General features: G+C 46.7%; 1 long non-coding RNA gene across 1 annotated transcript; it reads right to left on the bottom strand.

Moving 5' to 3' along the window:
- Nucleotides 1–562: 562 nt before the first annotated feature.
- On the bottom strand, nucleotides 563–23,628 carry LOC116466279 (uncharacterized). The gene is made up of 3 exons (XR_004247480.1): nucleotides 23,467–23,628; nucleotides 15,423–15,529; nucleotides 563–2,980 (listed from the first exon to the last, which is right to left on the bottom strand). It is a non-coding gene; the product is annotated as an uncharacterized LOC116466279 (long non-coding RNA).
- Between the last annotated feature and the right edge of the window lie 3,020 nt (nucleotides 23,629–26,648).

Here is a 26,648-nt window from a genome sequence, read left to right as displayed (position 1 = left end):
CCAAGGTGAACTCTTTATGGGCAAAGATTTAACTGTGGACAGAAGTATAGGTAAATATGCTGACAGCAATGAAGAGAAGATGAGTCAAAATGGAGGCATACAAACTCAGGGAATAAAATGTTATACCTTTCAAAGTGACAGTGGAAGGCTGACCACCATTTCGGCTCCTCCCAAAGGGGCTGCCGTCTCTTGACATGCAAACTCTCAGCAGTATCGGTGGTTCTGGAATGGGAGCATCTGTTCTCCAAGGGGATTACAGGACAGAGCGGGAATCTTCAGTGTGGGGAGGAGACAGGGGAAAAGAGGTGGGGTAGCTCAGACATGAGCAGATGGGTCACTGTCTGGGACAAGTCATTTACAAAGACTACGTGAGCAAAGTCAACCTTGATCTGGGTTGGCAGCTGGGTGGTGGTGGGGGAGAGAGTGTTATGTACTCAAAAGCCAGGGCTCCTATGAGGACATTTCAGGAAAAGTTACAGTCTTCCCTTGTCAGCTCTTGGAGTAACTAGATTTCCTTCCTAATCTTAGAAAAATGCTTCTAGAGTCAACTGACAGCAATTGAAACAGTAGAAGTATCCAGTTTTTGTTAAAATCCTGCTTTCATTACAGCTGCAAGGGATGGATCTAGAACTGATTTATGGAGCTTAGGGATTCTGTGAAGTCATACTTGGCCTTCACAGCAGGAGAGAGAGAAAGACAGAGAGAGGGGGAAGTAGTCAGAGGATGTAACCTCTGTACTCACTTGGGATGAAAAAGCTCCTTCTCTCTCCAACATACACAGGCACAGACGTCCTCCCAGGGGAGGTATTGTGGCCTGACTCTCACTTTGGGAAGATTCTTCTCCTGCTGCCATTTAGGACCAGAGCATGCTTTATCTCCAAAGGCTGGGCCCCTGTTTTATGCCTCCGGGGCAACCCTCCCTGACTCACCTTGTTAACCTGAGTATCACACCATTCTCTGTCTTGATGGTAGAACTAGAGAGTCCTGAGGCACAGATGCTCAATTGCTCGGGTAAATCAAATGGTCTCATATACTCAGCTTGGCAGAGGCTCAGAGCATGAACCAATTACTCCTCCCTTTATTCATGCAACATATTTATCCATTATCTACTATGTGTCACTCATTGGAGCTACAGAGGTGAAGGCACAGTCTGACCAGTAAGAACAATGCTTCTCAACACTTTTGATGCCACAGCACATAGTGAAAAGGCTCATTTTATAGGACATAACTCTGAGATGCATGGTAGCATTTCAGAGTTTCTGTCTCTTTTCTCTACTTTACCTTCTTCTATTACCCTTGGTTGGCATGGACCACATCCCCAAAGGAGGGGCTGGGGGCTATTAATATGCCAAAATCCATATGTGTGGTAAACATGTTAACATTGAAAAATTCAAAATAATCGGAGTGCCCATCTTAACAGAAGCAGATCCTGAGACAAAGATTCAAGTGCAGTTGTTACTGGGTTGGGGGTGTAGACAGCCCCAGGAGGGAAAGGAAAAGTGATACGGAGAAGGACAGGCAGTCAATCAAGGCAGGTTATTAAGCCAAGTACTGCTGTGGGCAACTGGAGCTTGTAACCATGGAGAAAGCTCTGGGATATAGTGTACAGCACACACCTGAGTTGTCCCACCCAATGGGCAAGGGAGCTGGGGTATTTACACACCAATTCCCTCTTAGTCATTGGTCAAGAGCTATTCCTGGCAGGTATTAATTCTATGGCAATTTCCCCTGCTAAAGTGATAGGCAGCATGGGATCTGAAACAAGACTTTCCACTCAGAAATGCAGAGCTGGCAGTGGAGTTTGGCTGGAGCACACAGAAATGTTAGAGATATGGGCAGGGCATGGACAGATCCTGCTAGATGCATCAGTGGGGGCTTAGTAAAATATTTGATAACACATCCTTCAAACCCAGGATAATGTGGAACTATATTCATTGACATAGAAAAGTGCTCAACTACACATTATTGAGTGAATGAAAGCAGCATAGAGAATATCCAGTAGAGTTAGACCATTTGGATTGCTTATTTTTCTCTTTGTGTAAATGTGTCCCACACACTGGAAGGCAAGGCCAGGACCAGGGTGAAACAAGCAAGGCTCTTGCTTTGGGGTAAAGTCTAAGGAAATGTCAAAAAGCTTAGTGATCAAGATAAATATTTCAACCCAACATTTACAAAATATCAACATTAATGCAAAAATTCCATGATGAACAAGGTCAGGATCTGACCTCATATTTGCACAACTCAGCCTCATTCACTTCATCCTAATCCCAGCCCTGTTGGATTCTGTCTCCTTAAAGTTTTGACCATCTGAGGCAGAGAAAGAGAGAGAAGTTGGAGAGAAACTCTGGTTTCTCTCCTCTTCCAGCCCTCCAACCTCTTGCTAGTGCCCCCCTTGGTCAATTCCAACCATAGCTAACATTAGAGCCTTAAAATATCCACCTACAAGGGACGGCCTCCCCTCTCCTCCTTCTCCCCATTCTGTCTCCCCTCTCAACCTCCACGCCCGGCACAGAGCAGAGCAGCTAAAGGGCAAGGACTGGCACGGTTCCCTCAGGAACCTATAATAATTTGCAGGCAAAAAGAATCAGTTCCCGAGCAGGCCAACAAAAGCCTTAACAACTGAGACGTTGTCTTCCAGGCGCAGATCAGCAGTGGCCAGTTAACTGCACATGTTATTTCACAGTCCTCTGGGGTGACAGTCTTGGGTCAGGCTGACCTGGCCAGAGAGCACAGAGCCAAACGCCAAGTAATCAAAGCCAGTTTGTTGAAACTAAGCCATCTTGACTCCCCTCTGCCAGACAATCGGGCCACAGCCAAGAGCTTTCCTACCCCTGCCTCCTCTGGGAGTCTGCGTTCTGTGGGCTTGTGCAGCCATCCCCTTCCCAAGCCGGCTGATTCTCAATTAATCAGGGATCAGGACCTGGTTTATGCTTCCTCCCTCTGGTAGCTTCCACTTTCCTCCCTCTGGTAGCTATTACACCTGTGGAAAGATGGAGAAAAGTGAGTTCTGTCTGGTCTTTGCAAGGCAGCAATCAGAGAGACCAAAGTAGCTTGGTTAGGAGCAGCAGAAACTGAAAGGCCTGGCCTTCGAAGATTCCACTGATTCCAAGTAGCATTTTTTTTTTTTTTTTTTTTTGAGATGTTGGCTCACACCAGTGCGAACAAAATCATGTTTCTGTCTCGACTGAATCATTTGGCCAAAGCATTAATTTCACAGCCAGCATTCACACTGACACACACGACCTTTAGTTTTCTTCCATGAAGAATTAACACACAATGACTTGTTTTCAGGTCCCCGGCCACTGGCAATGCTGGGCTTTCTTTGTCTTGTTTGTCACAGTGGCTTTCATTCTCTTCCACCTGATGTGCCTGTGATGAACACGTGAGGCTGCTGCAGAGGCAGAGAGGTCGAGAAAGGAGGGGGAATTTTGCAGTATTCCGCAATGAACATCACCACCTTGTTAAAAACAGAACCAATCAGAGAAATGCATCATTCCCTGGATCTGGTAGTCCAGTGGGGTAGAGGAAGAGGGAGGCTTTGATCTATACACCTTAATCACACTTTGGGCCTGGCACACTGGTGACCATGGGATTCCTGGCTGCACCACCTACCTGTCTGGACGTCTTTAGACAGATGACTTAATCTCTCTGAGACTCAGTTTTTTCAACCACAAAATGAAACGTAGTAGGACCTGCCACATAGCATTGTTGTGGCGACTGAGTAAGATCATGCCCTTGGTCACAGTATCTGACAAAAAGTAAGAGCCCCATAAATGCTGTCTTTTATGATTATTCATGGAAAAGGCCAGTCCAGAAACTTCGTTTCAAAGGTCTGCTCCATTTTCTCCAGGGCTTCTTCAGCAAACCCATAATTCTGGGTCTTGGTAAAACACTTACAGTAAATGTTTATAAGGTTGACATACACATTGCATGTCAAAACCCAAGAAGGATGGAAGGCCAGCTGAAGATGAACAATCCTTCATCTGAAATCCCAGCCCACACCTGTAATCCCAGCACTTTGAGAGGCCGAGGCAGGCGAATCACTTGAGGTCAGGAGTTTGAGACCAGCCTGGCCAACATGGTGAAACCCCGTCTCTACTAAAAATACAAAAATTAGCTGGGCATGGTGATGCACGCCCATAGTCCCAGCTACTGAGGATGCTGAGGCATGAGAATCGCTTGAACCCGGGAGGTGGAGGTTGCAGTGAGCCGGAAGATCATGCCACTGCACTCTAGCCTGGGCAACAGAGTGAGACTCTGTCTCAAAAAAAAAAAAAAGAAAAGAAAAGAAATCCCAGCCCGCTTCGTCACTCTTAGCTTGGCTCATTCTTCTTTTTCTGCACTGACCCTGAGCCACCCCCTTTATGACCTTTCCACAGAGGAAAGCACATAGTAGGTGTTGAATAATTGGCATCTATTGTCTTTGGATGCAGACTCTGAAACCAAGCTGTGAGGGCCCGTACTTTATTTGGGAAGTGAACCAGGAGGTACTAGTAGGGGAGTGGGGAGGTGAGGAAGGGAAGGGAAGGCAGTCCATCAGGGTGTGTCATGAGCAGGTCACTCTTGTGGACAACTGGACTCATCCCACTACTAGTAACCTCTGGGAGACATTGTAGAGCACACCCTTGAGTTGTCTTACCCAAGTTGTGAGGAAGCTGGGGATTTAGCCACCAACTCCCATCAATCATGGGCTGCCAGCTACTCCTAGGGACATGTATCCTGTGCAGAGTTGACGGTGGCCAGAGTGGAAGGCAGCAGTGGCAGAAAGGAAGCCAGCAGGTGTGAGCTGGTCCCCAGGAGACATGGGCAGGGCACTGGCGGCTTTGGCTACACCGTCCTCAGGTTGCTCAAGTTTAGCTAATCAATTGCATTTGACTCAGGAAATGTATTGCTTCATTGGTGCCAAGTCTGATGGGATTGTGTCACTGTAGTGCTCCAGGACCGTGGGTCTCGGTCTCGGAGGCAATGTGATTTCCAGCCATCTGGGCACAGCTCCTGCTAACAAATCTGCCTCCAGTGGATTGTCTTTTCTAGAAGGCAGACACAGAGACAGAGTTCCAGTGCTCATTCCTTCTTCGAGAGAGCTGTAGAATGAGCCATCATCTGGTGCCTTGGGTTTCTATGTGATAAGCATTCAGCTGAGACCAGCAATTTCTCCTCTTAACAGGTCACCAGACCACACCTTTTGGTCAGGGTGACCTGACAGGGCTGGGCTGACAACTAAAGAATAAAGCAGTGAGGTAAAGTCTGCTGACCTGGGGGCACCATGACAGCAGTCTCCAAGACCATATTCCAGGCCTTTCTATATGTCTCTTGGTTCTAACATAATAATAGCCAGCATTCATGGAGCTGCTTCTAGACATGAGGCATTAGGACCATATGTATTATGTCAAGAGATGAATGGTGTTAGCCCTGCTTTATAGATGAAGAAAATATAGGCACAGAGAAATCAAGTGTCTTGCCAAAGTCATAGAATCAATAAATGACAATACAGTTGAACCCAGGTCTCTCTGGCTACAGAACCCATAGTTTTAGCCAATATGCTATATTTTATTTATCATACAGGTTTTCCTTGTTAAACCTGAAGGGTTATGTCCAGTCGTGTGGAGTAAACTGGCTCCCTGAAGGTAGAGGAGGGATGGGAATAGCTGTGATTTGGAGCATCTGCCAATTTCTGTGGCGTAAATACTCCTACCATGGCCAATTTCAAGCTCCTTAGCGTTTAACAAGTGGCTTATGAAATTCCAGAATGTGAAACAATTGGCTCCCACAAGCCAGAAGGAACCAGCTCCAGCCTTCCACTGGTGATACCGCTCTCCCAGAGGTCTTCATTATCAAGGTTTCTGGAGAATATTGTTGGAGCAGTTTCTTTCTTAGCCATTCTACTCCTTAAATCTTGCCCGAGAGTGCTAGGATTATAAATGAGATCCTGGTATCATTCATTCAACAAACATGAAGTGTCTATAAGGCATGAGGGGTGATGCCTCGTAGGGAGACACAGTTCCAAACTGTCTTAAGTCTAGTTTCCCAGAAGCAGACCCAGAGGCAAAGATATGCGTGCTGTATGAGGAAGTGTTGCAGGGAAAAACACAGAGTGGTGAAGAAGTCAGATGGGAAGGGGAAGGGAGCAAGCAGGGGTATAGTGGCAAGCCAAGTCCCATGAAGCAACAGTCCCCAACCTTTTTCGCACCAAGGACCAGTTTCATGGAAGGCAATTTTTTCCACGGACCAGGAGGGTGGGGAGATGGTTTTGGGACAATTCAAGCACATCACATTTATTGTGCACTTTATTTCTATTATTATTACACTGTAATATATAAAGAAATAATTATACAACTCACCATAATATAGAATCAGTGGGAGTCCTGAGCTTGTTTTCTTGCAATTAGACAGTCCCATCTTGGGATGATGAGAGATAGTGACAGATCATCAGGCATTAGATTGTCATAAGGAGCCAGCAACCTGGATTCCTTGCATGTGTAGTTCACAATAGGGTTTGTGCTCCTATGAGGATCTAATGCTGCTGCTGATCTGACGGGAGGCGGAGCTCAGGTGGTAATGCAAGTGTTGGGGAGTGGCCGTAAATACAGGTGAAAATTAACTCTTTCACCTGCCTCACCTCCCGCTGTGCGGCCTGGTTCCTAACAAGCCATGGACAGGTACTGGTCCATGGCCGGGGGTTGGAGACCCCTGCCATGAAGAGTACTTTAGACTCAATCTTGCAGGGGAGCTTCGGAAACATGGGGTGCATCTGGGGTGTCCTGATGAGGGGTGATATGATGAAGTATTTCTACTTGCAATTCTCACCACCTGTCATTGGTTAAGGGCTGTCCCCAGAGGGGCATACATTTTCAAGCACCGCCAGCACTTGACTGGTGCAGCAAGGCTCTAGCTGCCTGAGGGCAGCCCCTAATGAAGAAGCACAGGGACAGACTGGTAGGAAACAGAGTCCCTCAGGAGCTGGTGTGCACAGAAACAGTGAAGGGGTTAGGTACAGAGCTCTGAGAGTGTCTACTTCACAGTCATTCACTCAACCAGCATTTATGAGAGCTACAGTGTACTGGGCACTGTCCTAGGTTCAGAGGACACAAGGATGAATGCAAACAGCCAGGTTCTCTGTTCTCAAGGAGCAACTAGACCCGACGTGATCTAGTTGGGGAGCAGGGGTCTGAGCAATCCAGATGACAAACAGATCATTATCAATTGGGATACATGGCTACAGGAAAACCATGGGGTCATGAAACAGCAGATAAGAAGACAGAAGGTGGATTGAAGTGGGCTAGAGAAGGCATTCTTCACAGTTTGGCAGGGAAACCCTTGGTATTCACTGAGAGTCTCAAAAGAGTGTGCACGTGAACAGCTAATCTTCTCTGGTCTTTGAGTTTTTTTGGGGGTGCTAGAAGGCCTGTGCAAAAACACAACAGTACACCAAGACCACAGATTACTTATGGTGAGAAACATTCATGGCTACATAAATCACCTACCCAAATTTATGTTGCAATGTTTCCTAAGCAAAGCCCTATATACCACTCTAGTCCTTAAAACCTACTCAAGGTGTATTTATTCACAAAGATCTTGGGACTTCCATACTTTTGGTTGCTACGAAACCTGCAGGCTCTAGAGTCAGAGTGTCTGAGTTCAAAACTGGCTGGATCACCTAAGTAGCTGTGTATCCTTGGGCAAGCAGTTTAACCTCTCTGTGCCTTCATCTGCAGATTGGGGTACATGTACCTCCCTCACACAGGTTCTTTTGTAAAGAGTAAATGGAAATGAGTTGATGCTTGCAAACTGCTTAGCACAATCTCTGGGCATACTCTAAGTACTAAAAAGGTAGCATTATTTATATTATTAGATGTTATATTTGAACAGATATCCTTGATATGGTTTTAAGTGAAAAAGTGAGATTTTTCCAAGAAATACTTTGAATGGATGTTCTCAAACTTTGGCCTCAGAACCCTATACCTTTAAAACTACAGGAGCCCAAAGAATGTTCTTAAAAATATGTATTTAAAATATTCCCTAACTCATTAGAATAACAATAATGAACCCCTTATATGTTAACATGTATATCATATTTTTATGAAAAATAACTATATTTTCTTAAAAATTAGTAAAATAAAGTTATATTGTTTTTACATTTTTGCCAATCTAATCTTTTCTCTTTTCTTTTCTTCCTTTTCTTTTCTCTTCTTTTCTTTTTTCTTCTTTTTGAGACAAGGTCTTGCTCTGTCACCCAGGCTGGAGTACAGTGGCATGATCACAGTTTACTGCAGCCTCGATCTCCTGGGCTCAAGCGATCATCCTCCTGCCTCAGCCTCCCAAGTATTTGGGACTACAGGTGCACACCACACTATTTTTTTTTTTTTTTTTTTTTTAGCAGAGACAAGGACTCACTATGTTGCCCAGGCTGTTCTTGAACTCCTGAGCTCAAGTAATCCTCCCACCTCAGCCTCCCAAGGTGGTGTTGGGATTACAGGCTTGAGCCACCATGCCTGGCCTCAGTTTCTGTCTTAATTGAAGACAGCCAGATTCCCATATATATTCTTCATTCAATCTATTGTGATGCATTGTTTTGGTTGAAGTATATTTAAAAATCAAGCTTCACACAGTTGGAAACGAAAGGATGATTTTAACACCCTCTTCAGATAACTGTGGCTATTCTTTTTTGATACTATACCAAAACTCAACAAGTGGCAGGTTTTGTAATGGTTAGGTGCAACATGAAATCTGAAACCCTATCAGTGAACTTTTCTATTTTATCATATTAAAATCAGTCTGTCTATGTTGTGTTTTAAATGGACCTTTTACCCATGTGTGATTCTATAACATTATATCAACTGTTTGGAAAATATTGGTTCATGGAGTTCTGCAGATCTACCAAATGTTGACACATTTTGTTATATAATATCAAAAGGTCACATGTGTTAATATCCACACTGATCTTATCAGAAGAGTGTTCAAACGTGGGGAAGCTGTCAAGCACATAGTGGAGGATATAAGTTTTCCAGAAATTCTATTTTTTGATGGCAAGCTAAAATTTTTTCATTGGCAGCAATGAGAAGGCATGAGATTACTACCTAGCCTTAGTCTCACATAAACTCAAAGCTTCCCTTCCCAACTTCTCTCTTCTTCAGTCTTTGCCATGCACCAGAGGTCCTGTCTTTCAGCAACGCTCTTCTGCAAGTGAGGTAATATTGTATTAGCTTTTGTGTGTCACTGATTTTTTTTTTCTTTTACCATTTTCTGTATAGTCTGGATAAGCCTATTGTTTCTGCATCTAACCCCACTAGCTTCAAATTACTTTCTCCTCATCCCTGTGGAATGGTGGATTGGTTCCCATGAGCAGTCAAAGACAAGACAGGGAACAGCATGAGGCCACCTACTGAATAGTTCTTGAATCAGTCACCTTCCCCCACTCCTAGCCACCACAACTTAGCCAGAAGCCACCATTTTCTTTGGCTGGGATTTTGGCAACAGGCTCATAACAGGTCTGCAGGCCTTGAGTCTGGAGGCCTCGCCTAGTCCATTCCCTTCTGGCCAGCCAGAGAGCAAATCTGCAACGGTCCTGCCCCGATACCTACTGCAACCTGGGAGAAAAGCACAAAGGAGGGTGCAAGGTCCATCCCCAGCCCCACGTGAGTGGACCCCACAGACTGCAAGTCCAAGAGCTGCCCACCCTTCCTGTACACACACAGTTGCCTCTCAGATTGGCCTGCTGGACAAAAGCCGTAGCAGCCTCCCTGGAGAAGGAAGAGGGACAAGAGAAAGAGGTGTGCACAGACCCTAAAAGTAGGCTCAGGATGTTTGGAGCAGGAGTTCCAGGTATGTAAAGCATGACGCATAAAGAAGTGGGTGTAGGTTCCAGGTGGCGAATCCTTTGGTATCACTGACTCCTCAACCAGGTTGTCAGGGAGGCAGTGGGGTCCAGGTTAGAGCCTTGTAAATCACACCCTAAGCAAGAACCTCAGGTGCCCGTGTCTAAAGGTGTAACAGTGTGCAAATCTAACCTACACGACCCTGCATCATTCACAGGATCAAGTGCCCATGCCTTGGTCTACCAGGCCTCTCCCAGTCTGGCTCCTGCCTACCTGTCTTTCTTGCCCTGACTGTGTCTGGCTTTGGTCCCTAGGTGCCCCATGCTCTCTCACTGCAGGGATTTTACAGCACGTGACCTCCTCTGCTCAGGGATCATTCTTCCCTGGCGCCCCAGTCCCCCAGCTCTAGACTTAAGTCTGGGTTGGCTTCTAGTCTTTGGCCTTCACAGCTTTTATATCCTCTCTTTCCTCTATCAACAACAAAGCATGACAGCTATCATTAGGCAGTGCTCACTATTTACAGCTAAGGGCACTGAGTGCTTCCAGTAACTCTGTGACATGCATGCTGTGTTTATGCCCATTTTACAGGTGAGGGAACTGAGATGAAGCATGATAACTAATTTGGCCACAGGGCCAGCTAATAAGAGAGTCAGGCTCTGAGTTTAGACACCAAGCTTTTAACTACTGTGCCAGTGATTTTCGGTCCTTAAACTTTTGAGTACAACAGAATCACTGGTGTGCACACGATTGATGTGCAGCAGAGGGGAGAGAGTAAGTTTATTAAAGTACAGACTCCTGGGCCCCACCAATCCAGAGATTCTGATTCTATAGGTCAAAGTTGGGGCCCAGAAATCTGCATTTTTATAAGCTCCCCAGGGGATTCAGATGCAGGCATTAGGGGGAACCACACTTGGAGAATCACACGCTTTCCTGCCTAACCGCAAGTCCTAAACTGCAACCCGCTAAATATAATTAGGTCTTCTGGGCTCAGCAGGGCCCCTGAGAAGGAGGAAGAAGACACTGCGTGCATCTAGCAAGTTCTCCACACCACCTGTGGTGGTGGTTGGAGTGGTGAGGGCCTTTCCCTGGGGGAAAGATACACACCCTGGTTGCATCATATGGATTCAACACCAGAGCCATAATCTGGGGTGTCCAGAAGCCAGCACACCCTCCGCATTCTGTGCTCAGTTCCGGCTTGGCCACAACTACCTGGAACCTGGTCTGTCTGCCCCCGCCCCACACCCCTGGCTGCTGCTAGTTAACTGGAAGCTGTGGCCAGAGGGAGTATGGGCTGAGAACATAATTAGAGAGCCCATTCCCAGCCAAACAGCAGGAGGACTTTTGTACCTTGTCCATCTCTTCCCTGAGACTTGTCAAGACACTCAGTGGTTGGTCAGCAGCCCTGACTTGGGCACCATAAAGCAGGGAGGATGGGGGGCAGCAAAGAGGACTGTGTGGTGACCTCATTGGGTGGTCTCCTTCAAGCCTTTCCAGCTCTGCCAGCAAGAACAAAGTGACAAGGCCTCTCCTTAGGAGGAGGAAAGAGATGTGTCCTCAACTCAGGGGACGCCTGGGGTGATCTGAGACACTGGGCCTTCCTTTCACCTCGTTGTTTCCTCTGCCATAATTTTCAATTTTCCCCTGCCTTTCTTTCTTTCTTTTCTTTTTCTTTTTTTTTTTTCTTTTTTTTTTTTTTTTGTTTGAGATGGAGTCTCGCTCTGTCGCCCAGGCTGGAGTGCAGTAGCGTGATCTTGGCTCACTGCAACCTCTGCCTCCCAGGTTCAAACTATTCTCCTGAGTCAGTCTCCCCACTAGCTGGGATTACAGGCATGCACCACCACACCCAGCTAATTTTTGTATTTTTAGTAGAGACGGGGTTTCACCATGCTGGCCAGGCTGGTCTCGAACTTCTGACCTCAAGTGATCTGCCCATCTCACCTCCCAAAGTGCTGGGATTACAGGTGTGAGCCACCGTGCGTGGACTCCCCTGGATTTCTATTCCTTTCTTACTCATCTTATCTGTCCCAGTCCACTTTACCTTTTGAGAGAGATTATTCCCAGAGTCCCCAGTGAGTCATCTGCAGCCAGGTTGTGACCCCCTGACCAAGCAGGGCCAATGGGATTTTCCTCCCAGTGACATGGCCTTAGGGCTCAGACTTACAAATCAAGTCGCTTCGTGGACTAAACCTTTAAGGTGCATAGACTTGGGCTGGAGCTGCCTGTGCTGGGGTGGTTGGGGTGGCCGTGCTGGGGAGGCATTCGGGAGTTACATGTTCTGGTGCGCAAACAGAGAGAGCTGGGGGCTGGTCTACAGCAAAAAGCAGGCAAATGAAGCAGAGAAAGAGAAAAGTGCTCCTTAAGAACCCAAAGAGAGAGGAGGAAGAGCCCATTTGCTTCCTGCCAGCTTTCCAATTCCCAGCACCAGCCTGTTGTGAGGAATTTCTAGTCTTAAACGATAGGATACCCAGATGAATTCTTGTCCTTGTGACCTGCAAGATAACCTAACTCCTCAGGATTGCTCTCCCTGTGTTGAAGTTAGCTCAAGTGAGTTTGTTTTGGTCAAGCAAATCATCCCTGATGAAGACAGCCCTGCCAGGAGAGGTGAGTCCTGGGCTGACACACCCAGTGAGTTACAAACACTGGCTGAGCTTGGGGCTGTGCCAGGCATAGGATTTGATGAGCAACGAAAGAGATGCTGTCCCTGCTCTCCGGGAACAGTGAGGGTGGGAGGAGTCAGCGGTGCAGAGAAGCAGGATGGGGCTTCATCCTCAGGGAATGGCGTTGATAGAAGCTCGAGCAATGATCGCTCCTATTACGTATGTTAAACAGAGGGACTGGGGGCAAGGTCAGAATGCCAGGATTCAAACTGGAGATCTGCCGGGGGCTAACCATGTGGCCCTGCGCACATTTCTTAAACTCTAGAGACTTCAATTTTCTCAGCTGTGACATAGAGATGGTGACCCTCGAAGTGCACTTATACTTAGAACAATGCCTCGCACTTAGGAAGTACTCGGTATTTGTCAGCTATTATTTTTTTCTCTGGGCGTTGGGGAGGGTGCTGGCTAGAGACAAACGTCTTGAATTATATTAGCAGGGCCGTATCATTGAAGGTTTTATAGATCTAGCAAAGGAGTTTTGATTTTATCCAGAAAAACTATGGGAAACTTGAAGACTTGTAAGCCAGCAAGGGGCCTGGTCAGATGAATGCAAGGGTTTTCAATCAGCCTCCAGTCTGAAGACATTGCTAGTTGTTACAACCTGGCCAGGGGCCAGGGAGGTGCAGCTGGCCTCTGGTGGGTAGAGATCAGGGTTGCCACTAGCCATCTTACAGGGTGTCGGACAATCTTGTAAAACAAAGAATTATTTGGCCCAAAATGTCAATAGTGCCAAGGTGGAGAAAGCCTGGATTAATGTATTATAAAGAAGAGAAATTCTCAAAGAACTTAACACAGAGCTACCATTCAACCCAGCGATCCCATTACTGGGTATATATCCAAAAGAAATTATTCTACTAAAAAGATACATGCACTTGAATGTTCATTGCAGCACTATTCACAATAGCAAAGACATGGAATCAACCTAAATGCCCATCAATGGTGGACTGGATAAAGAAAATGTGGTATGTACACATTGTGGAATACTATACAGCCATAAAAAAATGAACAAAATTATGTCCTTTGCAGCAACATGGATGCAGCTGAAGGCCATTCCTAAGCAAATTAATGCAGGAACAGAAAACCAAGTACCACATGTTCTCACTTATAAGTAGAAGCTAAACATCGGGCACTCATGGACATAAAGATGGCAGCAATAGACACTGGAGAGTACTAGAGCAGGGAGGGAGGAGGACAAGTTTTGAAATATTAACTGTGGATACTATGCTCAGTATGGGGGTGATGGGATTAATTGGACCTCAAACCTTAGCATCATGCAATATACCCAGGTAACAAACCTGCACGTGTACCCCCTCCATCTAAAGCTGAAATTATTAAAGAAAAAAAAAGAGAGAGAAGAGAAATTAATTAGAAATGAAACTTTCCCACCCCAGGGGCTCAGTTTCCCCATCTATCAAAAGACGCACATAGGAGGATTTAGAAGGCTGAGTGCTGTGTGGCTTCCATGCCTGACCTTCCACGGTCTGCTTATTCTCCTGTTGCGATGGACCCCCTGTCCTGGACCCTTCTGACACCAGCTATGTGGTCCTGACCCTGGGCTTCCTGAGCCTCTCATTACAGATAATCCTGATGGGGCCAGAGAGTATATGAAGAAGATAGGGCTCAGGATCTTGTCCGACTGTGGGATTAGATCCTGGCACCACCCCTTGTCAGTTATGAGACCCAGAACAATTTTCTTTGCCTCTCTGCACGTCAGTTTCTCCATCTGTAGAGTAGGACTGATAAGACCTTCCCAAAAGCACAGGTTTGAGGGTTTGCAAAGCTCTTATTCCACATCATCACAGATGATCATCACAGATGCTCCATCAACATCAGCTCCAAGAATGTGACATTGCCAAACACAAGGGGAAGGCGTGAGATATGCAGCCAAGTAGACGTCCATTATCCACGGAGAAGTCATTGCAGACAAGCTCTCTCCAGAAGCCTGTGACAACCCCCATCAGTCAGAAGGAGCTCAGGGAATGTGTGCTCCTTTGAATATTTGCTTGAACTAATCAGGGAAGGAGAGCAGGAGAACAAAAGGGACCTTCAGAGTAAGGCAGGACTTGCAAACTCAGTGCCACGAGGGCCAGGGAGGCGGCCGACTTAGTAATTACTTGAGTGAATGGTACCAGAGACATGGAGATCAGAAGTGCTTCCCTCAGAGGGGCAGGATGGCAGACCCGAGAGGCCGGGTGCTAGGTTCACATTCCAGCTTGGCCACCCACCAGCTGTGTAAATTTAGGAAAAGTGCTTTGCCTCTCTGTGCCTCAGTTTCTCTATCTGTAGAAACAGAGATATGCAGATAAAAATAATACCTACCTCAAAGGGTTGCTCTGAAAATACTCTTTCTATAATATATAAGAGCACAAACATCAGTGTCCGGCACAGGTCGGAACTAGGGATGTCATTGCAGCTGGCTTCTGTTTCCATCTTATGACAGCAGCACACAATCTGAATTAGCCCCAGTGTCAAGCAGTGTGGTCTGCAGACAAGAGCCATCAGCATCACTTGGGAGCTCATTAGAAATGCAAATACGCAAGCTTCACCTCAGACCTACCCAATCAGAAACTCTGCATTAATTGGCTAGGTAACCTCAGTTAGAAAAATTAACCTCTCTAAGCTGTGGATTTCTTATCTGTAAAATGGAGATTTCTAACATCAGCCACCCCCTCTTCTGTGCTAGGGGCTCTAGGATGGCTCCGGCCTTCTGTCAATTGCTGGGCTCTTTTCTGTCTCAGGGCCTTTGCACTTACGGTTCCATCTGCCTGGAATGCCCTTGGCTCTCCCCATGGCTGAGCTGCTTTTAGGCTTCAGCTTAAATGGCAGCTTCTCAGAGAGGCCTTCTTCACCAACCCTGCCCCATCTCCCGTTAATCCTTGTCACTACACTCACTTATTTCCTTCAGGTGCTAATGACAATCTACAACTCCCTTATGTTTGAGTCTACTTACTTGCTTCTTATCTGTCTTCAGCTCTTGTCATATAAACTCCAAGAGCGCAGGAACTGGGTCTCTCTGTGCACAATGCCTGGCACAGCATGTGCATTCCATAAACGAGTCTAGAAGGAATGGATAAGTCTATCATAGAAGAACAGAGAGTGCTCATCACAGCACCAGGCACAGGGTGAAGGCCCCATAAGAACAGTAGGACTGTAAAGTTATTATCATAAAATAGGCCACCACGTAGCCCTGGGCTTCAAAAACAGCTACGCGGAGCAGCGCAGAGGCTAGCGGTGGCCTTTCTATCCCTGGCACCCACGCTTAGTCTGCACTGTGTGACCCTCTCACCCAATCACATAACAGGGCTGCTCTGAAGAAGCTGCCTCATTAAAATATGGAAATAGTTGTCACGTTGCTATCACCCAGCCCAAGCCATCAAGCGCTCCAAATTGGTTTTTGCCATTTCATACGGCACAACATACATTTGTTAACTTTTCAAACAGTAAACACCACCTGCAAAGTGCCTTTAATATTTAATGTAACTATAAATTGTTTTGAAAATAAATCCAGCCATGTGGAAAAGCAGCAGAAGGAATGGGAAGCGAATCCAGGAACCTGCTCTGCATGGGGGCAGAGCGGGCTGCAGGGCTGAGCCTCCAATTACGGGTCAGGCACTTGGATGCCCCACTTCAGTGCTTTATGGAGCTGATGGGTAATGAATGCTTCCCCTCGATGCTCTGAGGATTGTGACCTCATGATAGTGCCTATTTCGTTCTCCAGAGGAGGTAGGGTAAATCTACAGAGGGGGTGCGGGGGTGTACCTCTACCAAAACCATCTTGGTGGGGAGTGCTGGTTAATGCCAACATTACCCATGGCCTTGGTGGGGAAAAGCGTGTCAGCCATGAGCTCTTCTGGCCAAACCAACTGGTGACACTGCCCAGTGTCATGGGATGCGTGCTTGGGGTTAGTGACTGGTCTGTGACAAATTAATTTGTCACTGCTCATCACATGGTGTATTTGCTCCTTCCTCTCTCTCTCTCTCCATCTCATCTCATGCACTATATAGAACTTCAGAAAAGCACCTGTCCTTGTCTTACTTCCCTCATAGGTCAAATTGGAATGCTAATGATACCTACCTCATTGCATTACTGTAGGTTTAAACGGGTGACTGCCTGTAAAGCAGTTAGGACAATCCCCGGCATATGGGGCCATTTTTAAATGTTTGCTGCACTGTCACCATTGCTGCTTCTGCTGCTGTGAACAGATGTCATGCCACCTGCTCCCTGTGGCCCTCTTCATTCCCACTGCAGCTGTGCTGGCCTCCTCTTCATGCCTGGTGTGCTCCGTGCTCCCTCTTGCCACCAGGCCTTTGCACGAGCTGTGTCCTCTGCCTGGGGCACTTTTCCTTTCTTTTTTTTGCCTGGTTAATCTCTTAGCTATTGGCTCAATCAGCTATTAGGTTGGTGTAAAAGTAATTGTGGTTTTTGCCTTTGAAGGTTATAGCAAAACCACAATAACTTTTGCACCGACCTACAGAAATGTTGAACTTCAGGGGGAAAGGGCGAGCTCTCTACTACTCCTGGCATGTCAGTCACTGACTAAATCTCTGGAGCTGGAATGGTGGCATTCTCTGATTAGCCCACACCAGTCATCTGCCCACTTGTGGCCGGGGCCAGAGGACCAGGATCAGCAGCCCCATCAAAAGCCACATGCCATGCAGAGAGGGGCTGATAGAAGAGAGCTGCCCTTCTTGGCAGACAAAACCATCACTGTCCATTACAATGAGATGTGTGTCCTGGCAGTCACCATGGAAACTGGGTGAGGACCAACTGCCATCAATCAGGTGACCAGTTAGGCAGCTATTACTTTAATCCAGGCTAGAAGAGTGAAGGCTGATGATTGGCAAGACATTTCGAAGGTGCAACCAAGAGAGAGAGAGAAAGAACATAATTCTGAGGCTTCTAACTCGATATGCAGAAGAGTGAATGACACCACTTGTGTCTTATTACTGGCCTCATATGATGCAACTGAAAAAACTGGGTGATTATGAAGGGATCTGAGATAAAGATATCCAGCTCAGATAGGGAAACAATTTTGGGGGTGAAAAGGGAACCTAAAGTCTCTCAATTCATACCCTTTAAGTAGACACATATATATAATGCTGGCACTAATTCAACTAATTAGTAAAGGGATGTTAATGCCACGCTAGCCACTGGTTGGCCCTTCTGGCCAAATTCAAAGCTAGTGCATATTATGTCCCCTGGCTCTCTTGATTCTTCTGAGCTTCACAAGGGCTCTTCTGTGGGTCCATCTTAGTGTCTGTCCCCTTGATCCCTGACTCTCCCGGGGATCATGTTCTCCTGTGTGAGAAGGCTGGCTCCCTTGTGGAGTAACTTCTGAATAGCCACTGAGTCCTCTGAATGGCATGAGAACCCAGATGGACCCATGTACAGAGAGATGCTCTGTGCTCTGCCTGTCCCCATGCTATCAGGTATCTCCAAATAGCATGCCCAAAAGACTTCTCAGTTCTCCTTCCCAAACATGATCTTCTCATGCCAGTAAATGACACCATCATTCACCAAGATCCTCAAGCCAAAAGCCTAAAATTTGAATTCCATCATTCCCTTTCCCCCACACCCAAACTACCAATATATCTGGTTGGCCCAGTCTCTCCCCAACCAACATATATCCCCATCAACCGTGTTCCCTTCTAGTCCAGAGGCTGGCAAATATTTCTCATAAACAGCCAGATACTACCATGCACTATCCACATGGCAGCTAGAGTGATCTTTAAAAAGTAAGCAGCGGTTGTCTCTCTCTGGCTTACATTTGTCTGGTAGCTCCCCATTGCCCTTAAATGAAAATTCAGTCTTTCCATACTGTCTGCACCCCTCCATGAACCGGTCCCTGCCTCCTCTCTGACCCCACGTTCTGCCCACTCTTTGTCCACACTTCTCCACACCCCCCCCCCCCCCAGTTTCCTTTCTACTCCCCAAACACTCCGACCTCTTTCCCTTTACTCTTCCCTGGGAACATTCTTCCCCCCAACCTCCTCCACCAGTTCTCTCCACATCTGGGTTCTTTTTCATCAATTAACTCTTGCTGACCGGGCACAGTGGCTCATGCCTATAATCCCAGCACTTTGAGAGGCTTAGGCAGTTGGATCACTTGAGGCCAGGAGTTCAAGACCAGCCTGGCCAACATGGCAAAACCCCGTCTCTACTAAAAGTACAAAAATTAGCTGGGTGTGGCGGCACACACCTGTAATCCCAGCTACTCAAGAGGCTGAGACAGGAGAATCGCTTGAACCCAGAAGGCGGAGGTCACAGTGAGCCCAGACTGTGCCATTGCACTCCAGCCTGGGCAACAGAGCAGAATCTGTCTCAGAAACAAACAAAACAACAACAACAACAAAACCTCTTGCTTCCCTGAGGAGAACCATCTGACTCTTATCTAATGTGGCCCCGTCTCTTCCCCATTGCCCCATCTGAAATTATCTTATTTGTTCAACCGTTTGTTGTTCATCCTTCTGGAACATAAGCTCTGTGAGAGCACGGACCTCATATGTCCTCTCAGCACACACATCAGCACGCTGTAAATCCTCAAATAGTTGCTCACTGAACAAACGCAGGCTCCTGATCTATATTTCCGGGCAATGCCAGATGTCTGTGCACCTTGGATTTCTCCAGCTTTCCCAAGCCCTTCCTGTGCTGGCTCAGAAGAGGGCTGCCAAAGAGTTCATTCCCTGTGTGTGACAAAGCCTGAAAAAACACACTGCTTGTCTGAGTCGCTGTGCTTGTCCAGGGACCTCTGTGCAAACTGATTTGTGATGGCAAGGCCAAGCTGATAGAAGGGCTACTCTTCCAACAGCTGGACTCTACACTGGGGCCTCTTTAACAACAGATGTGATGTGGTGGAGAGGCGGTGGGGAGGCCGGGTCCCACAGAAACTCCCATGCAGAAATCCTGCCGTCTGTTCCTGGTACTCCCTGACATGTGGTAGAGCTTACCAGAGCTTAATTTCCTTGTTTCCAAAGTGCCCTCTCCTAGGAGCTCTCATAGCTCTCACTTGCTCACTCTCATCTCCCAAACCCCTGCACCCCATCTCCCTTTTTCATCAAGGCATTGAAACCAGAGACTGCTGGTTGCCACCTAAATGCTTTTTGTCCCTTCTTCCTTGGTCTTAGAAGCCTGATTTTATTAAAGATGGTGATGAACCCAGCAAAGAGACAACATTCACCCACCCCTTTTTCAGGTAGTGGTGGCCAGGCGATGTCTGGCTAATGATGTATAAACAGAAGTGCCGCTGGAACTTCTGGGAAGAACGATGAAAGGAGGCTGACTTCAGCCACTAAGACTTCAGCCACTGTCTTAGTCTGCTAGGGCTGCCATAAAAGAATGCCACAGACTGGGAAGCTTACACAACAGAAATTTAGTTTCTCATGGTTCTGGAGGCTGGAAGTGTAAGATCAGGGTACCAGCATGGTCAGGTTCTGGTCAGGGCTTGCTTCTTGCTTCCTGGTTTGCTTTTCTCCATGTCTTCACACAGGGGAAGGGAACAGAGAGAGGGAGAAAGTGGGGGCGTGGAGAGAAGCGGGAGAGGGAGAGAGGGAGAGAGGGAGAGAGGGAGAGAGAGAGAGAGAGGAGGAGAAAGATCCTTTTCCTCTTTTTCTGAGGCCACCAATCCTATCAGATTAGGATCCCACCATTAATGACCTCATTTAGCCTTAATTACCTCTTAAAATCCCTATCTCCAATATAGTGTCCTTGGGGGTTAGGTCTTCAATATATGAATTTAGTGGGGACACAATTCAGGCCATCACAGCTAGGCATTACATCATTTAGTTCTTCTCTTCCTTCTGCCTTCCTCCCACCTGGAATCCAGATGTGATGGCTGGAGCTTCAGCAGCTATATTGGACCATGTGGTAACCTTGAGAATGAATGCCAGGTGCTGAGGGTGAGGGTGGAAGTGCAGAAAGATGGAAAGAACCTGGGTTTACTTTGTGGCACCATTATATTATCATGGAATCGTTAGGAGTTGCTTTATGTCAGAGCTCTGGTTCTCAGCCACGCTGTATATTGGAATAACCTGGGGATCTTTGAAAAAACCTGGATGTCATTCCCAGAGATCCAGATATAACTGGTCTTTTGGGGCACAGCCTAGGCATCGTGATTTCTTTTAAATTTCTCCTGGTGATTCTAATGTGTTAAGCTCGAGAACACTGCTAAAGAAAAAATCCTGGTGTAAGAGAATTGACTGTTTTAAACAATGGTATTTTAGTTTTGTTATGTAGACTAACTGAACTTCAATAAGAAATCTAATTCTAGAAGATGAATCACTTCTGTCTTCTAAGATTTTCAGAACAAGCACCGCCCAAAGCCATCAGGAGACCTGGTCGCATCCTACCACTTTCAAGAGTAGATATGGGTAGATATCAATTCAAGCTGAATGGTGACAGATCTGTGCAGTATTAAGTACAATTTTCTGTCCTTTCACTCACATGAATAAAACAGTGTGTGTAATTTAAACTTCAGGATTAAAATAAGCACTCAAATTCAAAATAGTCAGATGTGGCACTTTTGTCAACAAACCTCTTTTCCAAAAGTGAAATCCATTGGTAAGGATCATTAGAGGCCAATGAACTCTTCTTTCCTGTGACCCAAATGTCCCTCCTTGTCCCCAGCCCAAGTGGGAAGAGCTCAAGGGGAGGAGCTCGGCCAGCTGGTGAGAGAGTTGGCTTAAAATAAACAGGTACCAGGGTTCAACTCTCAGCTTCACCACTTACAGCTGAGTGCTCTTGGCTAAGTCATTTAACCCCTCTGTGCTTCAGCTGCTCCCTGTGCAAAATGCAGTTCATGATTTTGTCCAGGACTTGGGACTGTGGCAAGGACTAAAAAGCAATGTCCGAAAAAGCACTTAGCATTGTGCCTGGCCCATAGTAACTGCTCAGTAAATGTCAGCCATCATTCTTAGGCTATGGCCAGCCACTCTTCCCAAATGATGTGTCCTTCCCTTTCATTTCTGGAAAACAGTGCCAAAACAGGGCTGCTTTTATGAATAGGGTACTAAATGAGCAAACACATGTCTGCAAATAAAGGTAATTCATCCCTGGGGAGATAGCATCTCTCCCAGGTTCAGGGATTAATGGGCTTGGAGGATTCATAACAAACGGTGCCCGAGACAAATTGGCTGATGGAACTGAGCAGCTATTGTTTCTCAGACAGCTCTTCAGCTGTGGCCCATTTATTAGCATGGCTGCTGGAGAAACAAATTAAAAGGCAAGACCCTCAAAGATAACAGAAATTGCGAGGGGCAAAACGCCCTGAAAGTTTGAGCCGGCGACAGAGAGGCCATGCTTCTTCATCGGCTGCCAACCTCCAAACACTGAACTCTGGAGGAGGCTGGACGGGAGCCAGCCTCTGACGGCGTGTGCTCTCCTCGGTAAATATGGGAACTGCCAAGAGCCAAGCCCGTGGAAAAGCACTTACAGATTAGAAGCAAACACATGGCAAGCAGGACCCTCTGCAATCGTAAAAGGAAGACGAAAGGAAACAAACCATTCTCTTTGGGACTGTCCATCTGGAAGCGTGGAGCCAGGAGCATTATTACAAATAAATGTATCCAGCCCAGCAATGTCTGGGAGTCACTGGATGTTTTCATCCTCCTGGAACCTTCGGAAGAGCTCTGTCCACAAATACAGGCTTCTGAAGCTGCAACAGAACCCTGGTGCTGGGACACGGGTTCTGCCCTTCACCCCATGTGGATTGGTTTAGCCCATTTTCTAGGGAAGGCTGGGGAGTGGTGAGGGCTTAATACTCCAGAAGCCTTGTGAGTGGGGGTGTGAGCCTGGGAGGGAAGCCTGGAGACCTCGCAGGCTGTGGGATACGTGGCCAGATGGAGCATTGGCCTCTGTGGGCAAATGGCTTCTACTGGACTTTTCTAGGTGTGACCCTGGAAACATTTTTATCCAGGGGTGCTGACTAATAGAACAGATTCCTGGGTCCTACTTCAGACCTCCACGATCAGCCTCTCTGCAGGGAAGTGCAGGAATCTTACATTTAATATCGCTTCTTTGGTGATTCCTATGCACACTAAGGGAGTGCTTCTCAAACTGGAGCATGCATGCACCAGCATAACCCTGAGAGCTTACTAAACACAGATTGCTGGGCCCCACACCGACAAGCACCCCTGATTCAACAGGTCCAAAGTGGCACCCGAAGATCTGCATTTCTAACAAGTTTCCCTGATGCTGGTGCTGCTGGTCCAGGGACCACACTTTGAGTAGCACTGCAAGTCTGCAAGCCCGCTGAACTACAGGGTTTGCTCTCAGGCTGAGCAAAGTTCTGTTTGTCAACAAACATGTACACAGCCCCAGTTGAGTGCAAGAGCCCTCTATTCCTGGGCATCGTGGCGTCTGGGAGCCGAAGCTTCACTCTTAGGCCCCCAAAGGAACCTGAAGATGTTTGAGTTAATAATGACTCCAGGACGAGTTTGTGCTAGGACTTTCCTTGTAGAAGAGAAGGGCCTAAACAGTGGCTCTCAACTTTGAGCGAGATTTTAGAAACACTCCAGTGCTGGGGAAAAAATGTTAAACTAACTAAGGTAGTCTCTTTGGGTGTGGGAACTGGGCATCATCTGGATTTTTAAAGCTGCTCTGGGGAGTCCAATGGGCAGCCAGGCTAGAAAACGTAGCACAAACGTTAACTCTGACTACCATCAGTAGCACCCAGGGAGTGGCTACAAAGCATTACATTGGGCCCCACTCCTCCCTTGCAATTCTGACTTCCATGATTCAGGGTGGAGCTTGGGCACTGGCATTAAAACAAAAGCTCTCCAAATGTTCCACAGTGCACCTAGCGGCAGGGATCCAGACCTGCCGGCCTAGTGGAAAGGGACTCAGGAGCAGTAAATCCTGGGAAGGCTTAAGGGGTGGAATGAAACCAGACTGGGGCTGATTCATTTGGATCACCTCAGTAAATGATAATGGTAAAGCAAGTCACAATTGTGTAAAGCAGTTTTATGATGTGCAATCAGAACAGATTTCTTGTTCTTACCCCATAAACAACTCAAACTATTTTCCTTGCTGGCCTGAGCAGGAATTCGCTGGAAGGGAAGATAGAAGCTTCCTCTGCAGACTTCAGACATGCCTCCTCTGGGATGCACACAGCAAGGGGTGCCCTTGCCAGCCATAAAGCCCTGTGCAACCGGGTTTCTACAGCTCTGCAGCGGCCTAGGAGGAAGGTTTGCTAGAATTACTGCCCCATGTGACTTTCTTTTAAAAATTAACTTGCAGATCCCTGGGTGTTACATCAGCTTTCTCAACCTGGAAGTTAGACCCTGGAGCCTGCATTTTGAACAGATGTTCTGGGCAATTCCAATGTGCATTGTAAGCAGGGAACCATTTACATGAAGGTTCCACCTACCTGAGCAAAGGTGGAAGTTGGGAGAGATAGGGCCAGAGAAGAGAGTGGATGATTCTTTGCCATCTTTGGTTTCCCCGAGGTCCCTGCTGGGCAAAGGGTCTCTCAGAAAACCCTTCCTTAAAGATAAGAGCCTATTTACCAAAATTTACATCTAGGTCCAGTAAATGGAGCTGACTTTACCCATGCAGGGCTGGGTGTCACACTCAGCTGTCCCTGTCATGATGCACTTTTAAGGCCTTTCTAACAGGATGAGCTAGATTACTGGCAAAGAAATGAATTTCTCCTATCTCCAGAGAATTCTAAATCTCCTCACTAGAGAATTGGACTATCTGTCCCATTTCCAACAATGACACATGTTGAATGGCCCAACTTTGGCCAATGGTCCTGGCCTGCCATGTCTTCTCACAACAAATGTTCCCTGGTAATTTGCTCACTCTGGGGTTAGTAAGAATTTCAAATTGGGAAAGAAAGACAGAGAACTGTTTTAAGTGGGCTGACCTTGGCCTTCCCAAATTACCTCTGAAGTTCCAGGATTTGTGAATGACCCAGAGGTCCATAATCCACAGTCATGCGCCGTTTGAATGAAGCATGAATGTGGATGGTGTGCGTCTGGAACCATGGAGGGGAACTGGGTCTCGTAGCTGGGGGGCACCAACACCTTAGCTTTGTGGAACTTACGACATGGTGGAAGTTCTGTTTCTCGGCAAAAAATGGTCATGTGGTTGAAGAGAAAGTTTCAGAGGATATAGAAATAACCATCAACTTGTGGTAGGAGAATGGCACTGGGTGCTCACGGAGCTTTACAAGGCATGTGAAGTGGGAGGAAACCAGGAATCTGTGTCAGCATTTCCTGTGCTCCAAATTCAGGATCCCTGGAGGTTTCGGAATCAGTCCTCCCAAATATTTATGGAAAGAATAACAAAGGCTTGTATTTATTGAGTGATAATTACACGCCAGGCAAGGTGCCAAGAGCTTAGCACACATCATCTCCTGTGACCCTCACAGCAATACTCCAAGTGCGGACTTTTATGATCACCATTTTCTAGAGAAGGGAACTGAGCACAGAGTGGTTGTCCGGTTTCAACAAGAAGCCACAGCCAGACAGTGGCAGAGCTGGGATTCGAACTGACAAACACTCTCTCCTCGCCCAAACTTTAGTTCGGCTCCTCTGAGCCCTCTATTCGACTAGGCCTCAAATATGGCCCCAGTCCTGCCCAGCAAAAATCATGCCAAGTCAGTTTAGCAAAAATGTCTTCACCTTTGATCTCTGATCACCCTTGAAATCTGATCAATTTCCTCATCCCCCACCTTTAATGTATAAGTCCTTGACTTGCCTTTAGCAAGAATCATATTAGGTCAGTTTAGCAAGAATTCCCCAACCCTGGGTGTCTCCTCTTTGCAATTTTTCATCCACTGACTCTCCTTACTCTGCTCACTGACTATAATCCCCCACCTGTCCTTTCTGTATTCAGAATTGATCCCCATCTCCCTCCCCTATTGCAGTACCCCTACTGTGATAGTCTTAAATAAACCCTTCCTTACCTTTTAAATAAGTCTCAGAATCACTCTTTCATGAACAGAACACAGGCAGTTGGACTCTGGTAGCTGCATTCTTAATCCGTACAGTATCCTGGCAGACCAGCGCTGTCCCATACAACTATAATGGAAGTGACATGTGTAATTTTTAATTACCTAATAGCCATATTAAAAAGGGAAAAAGAAACAGGTGAAATATTTTTAAAAATTTTTTTACCTAGTATATTTGAAATGCCATTTCAACATGTCATTGATAGTACAAAATTATTAACGAGTATTTTACATTCTCTTTTCCTTACTAAATATTTGAAATCTGGAGTGTATTTTACACTTTAAGCACATCCTAATTCAGATGAGCCACTAGTGGTAAATGGCTGCAGTCATGGGCAGCATGGGGCTGGATTTCCCCTGGCAGGCAGGATGCTTGATGTAGTTTGGATGTGTGTCCCCGACCAAATCTCATGTTGAAATGTAATCCCCAATGTTGGAGGTGGGGCCTGCTGGGAAGTGATTAAATCATGGGGGTGGATTTCTTATGAGTGGTTTGGAACCATCCCTTAGGTACTGTCCTCGCGATCATGAGTTCTCACGAGATCTGGTTATTTAAAAGTGTGTGGCACATCCCCCCCTCCCTTTCTCTTGCTTCTGCTCTGGCCATGTGACATGCCTGCTCCCCCTTCGCCTTCTGGCCACAACTTTAAGTTTCCTGTGGCTTCCCCAGAAGCCAGGCAGGTGCCAACATCATGCTTCCTGCACAGCCTGCAGAACCGTGAGCCACTTAAACCTCTTTTTTTCATAAATTGCCCAGTCTCAGACATTTCTTTATAGCAATGCAAGAAGGGACTAATACAATGCTTGAGTTGGAAAATTTTTTCATGGGGGTGCCTAGGGTAGAGGAAGCACAGAGAAAGGAGGAGAGGAGAATGAAGAGACAAGGAACCTGGCTGGGACACCTGGGGGCATGGCTGCCTGTGCAGCTGGAATGGAGAGATCATTTCAGGAGCAGGGTGTGGGGTGATTAGAACTGAGCAGAGGCTCTGAGGACATCTGTGTGGGTGGAATCCAGGGGACTACATGTGAGAATTACGCTGAATAAAGGTAGGGCTTTGGGCCTCCAGTCGTGAAGTGTGCCTGGGATGGAGGAGACTTAGAGTGGATGGAGAGAAGAGTGGGGTAATGAGCAATCCCAGATAAACTGGCTCCAAGTGTGGGCCAGGCAATGTGCTGTCTGATTGGGAAGGTCATGCAGGTGATGAAAGAGGACAGTGTGTCTCCAG

This window comes from Hylobates moloch, unplaced genomic scaffold (genome assembly GCF_009828535.3).
Source record: "Hylobates moloch isolate HMO894 unplaced genomic scaffold, HMol_V3 SCAFFOLD_4, whole genome shotgun sequence".
Taxonomy (NCBI): domain Eukaryota; kingdom Metazoa; phylum Chordata; class Mammalia; order Primates; family Hylobatidae; genus Hylobates; species Hylobates moloch.
Note: the sequence above shows the minus strand (reverse complement) of the source record. Positions and strands in the feature narration are given on the sequence as shown.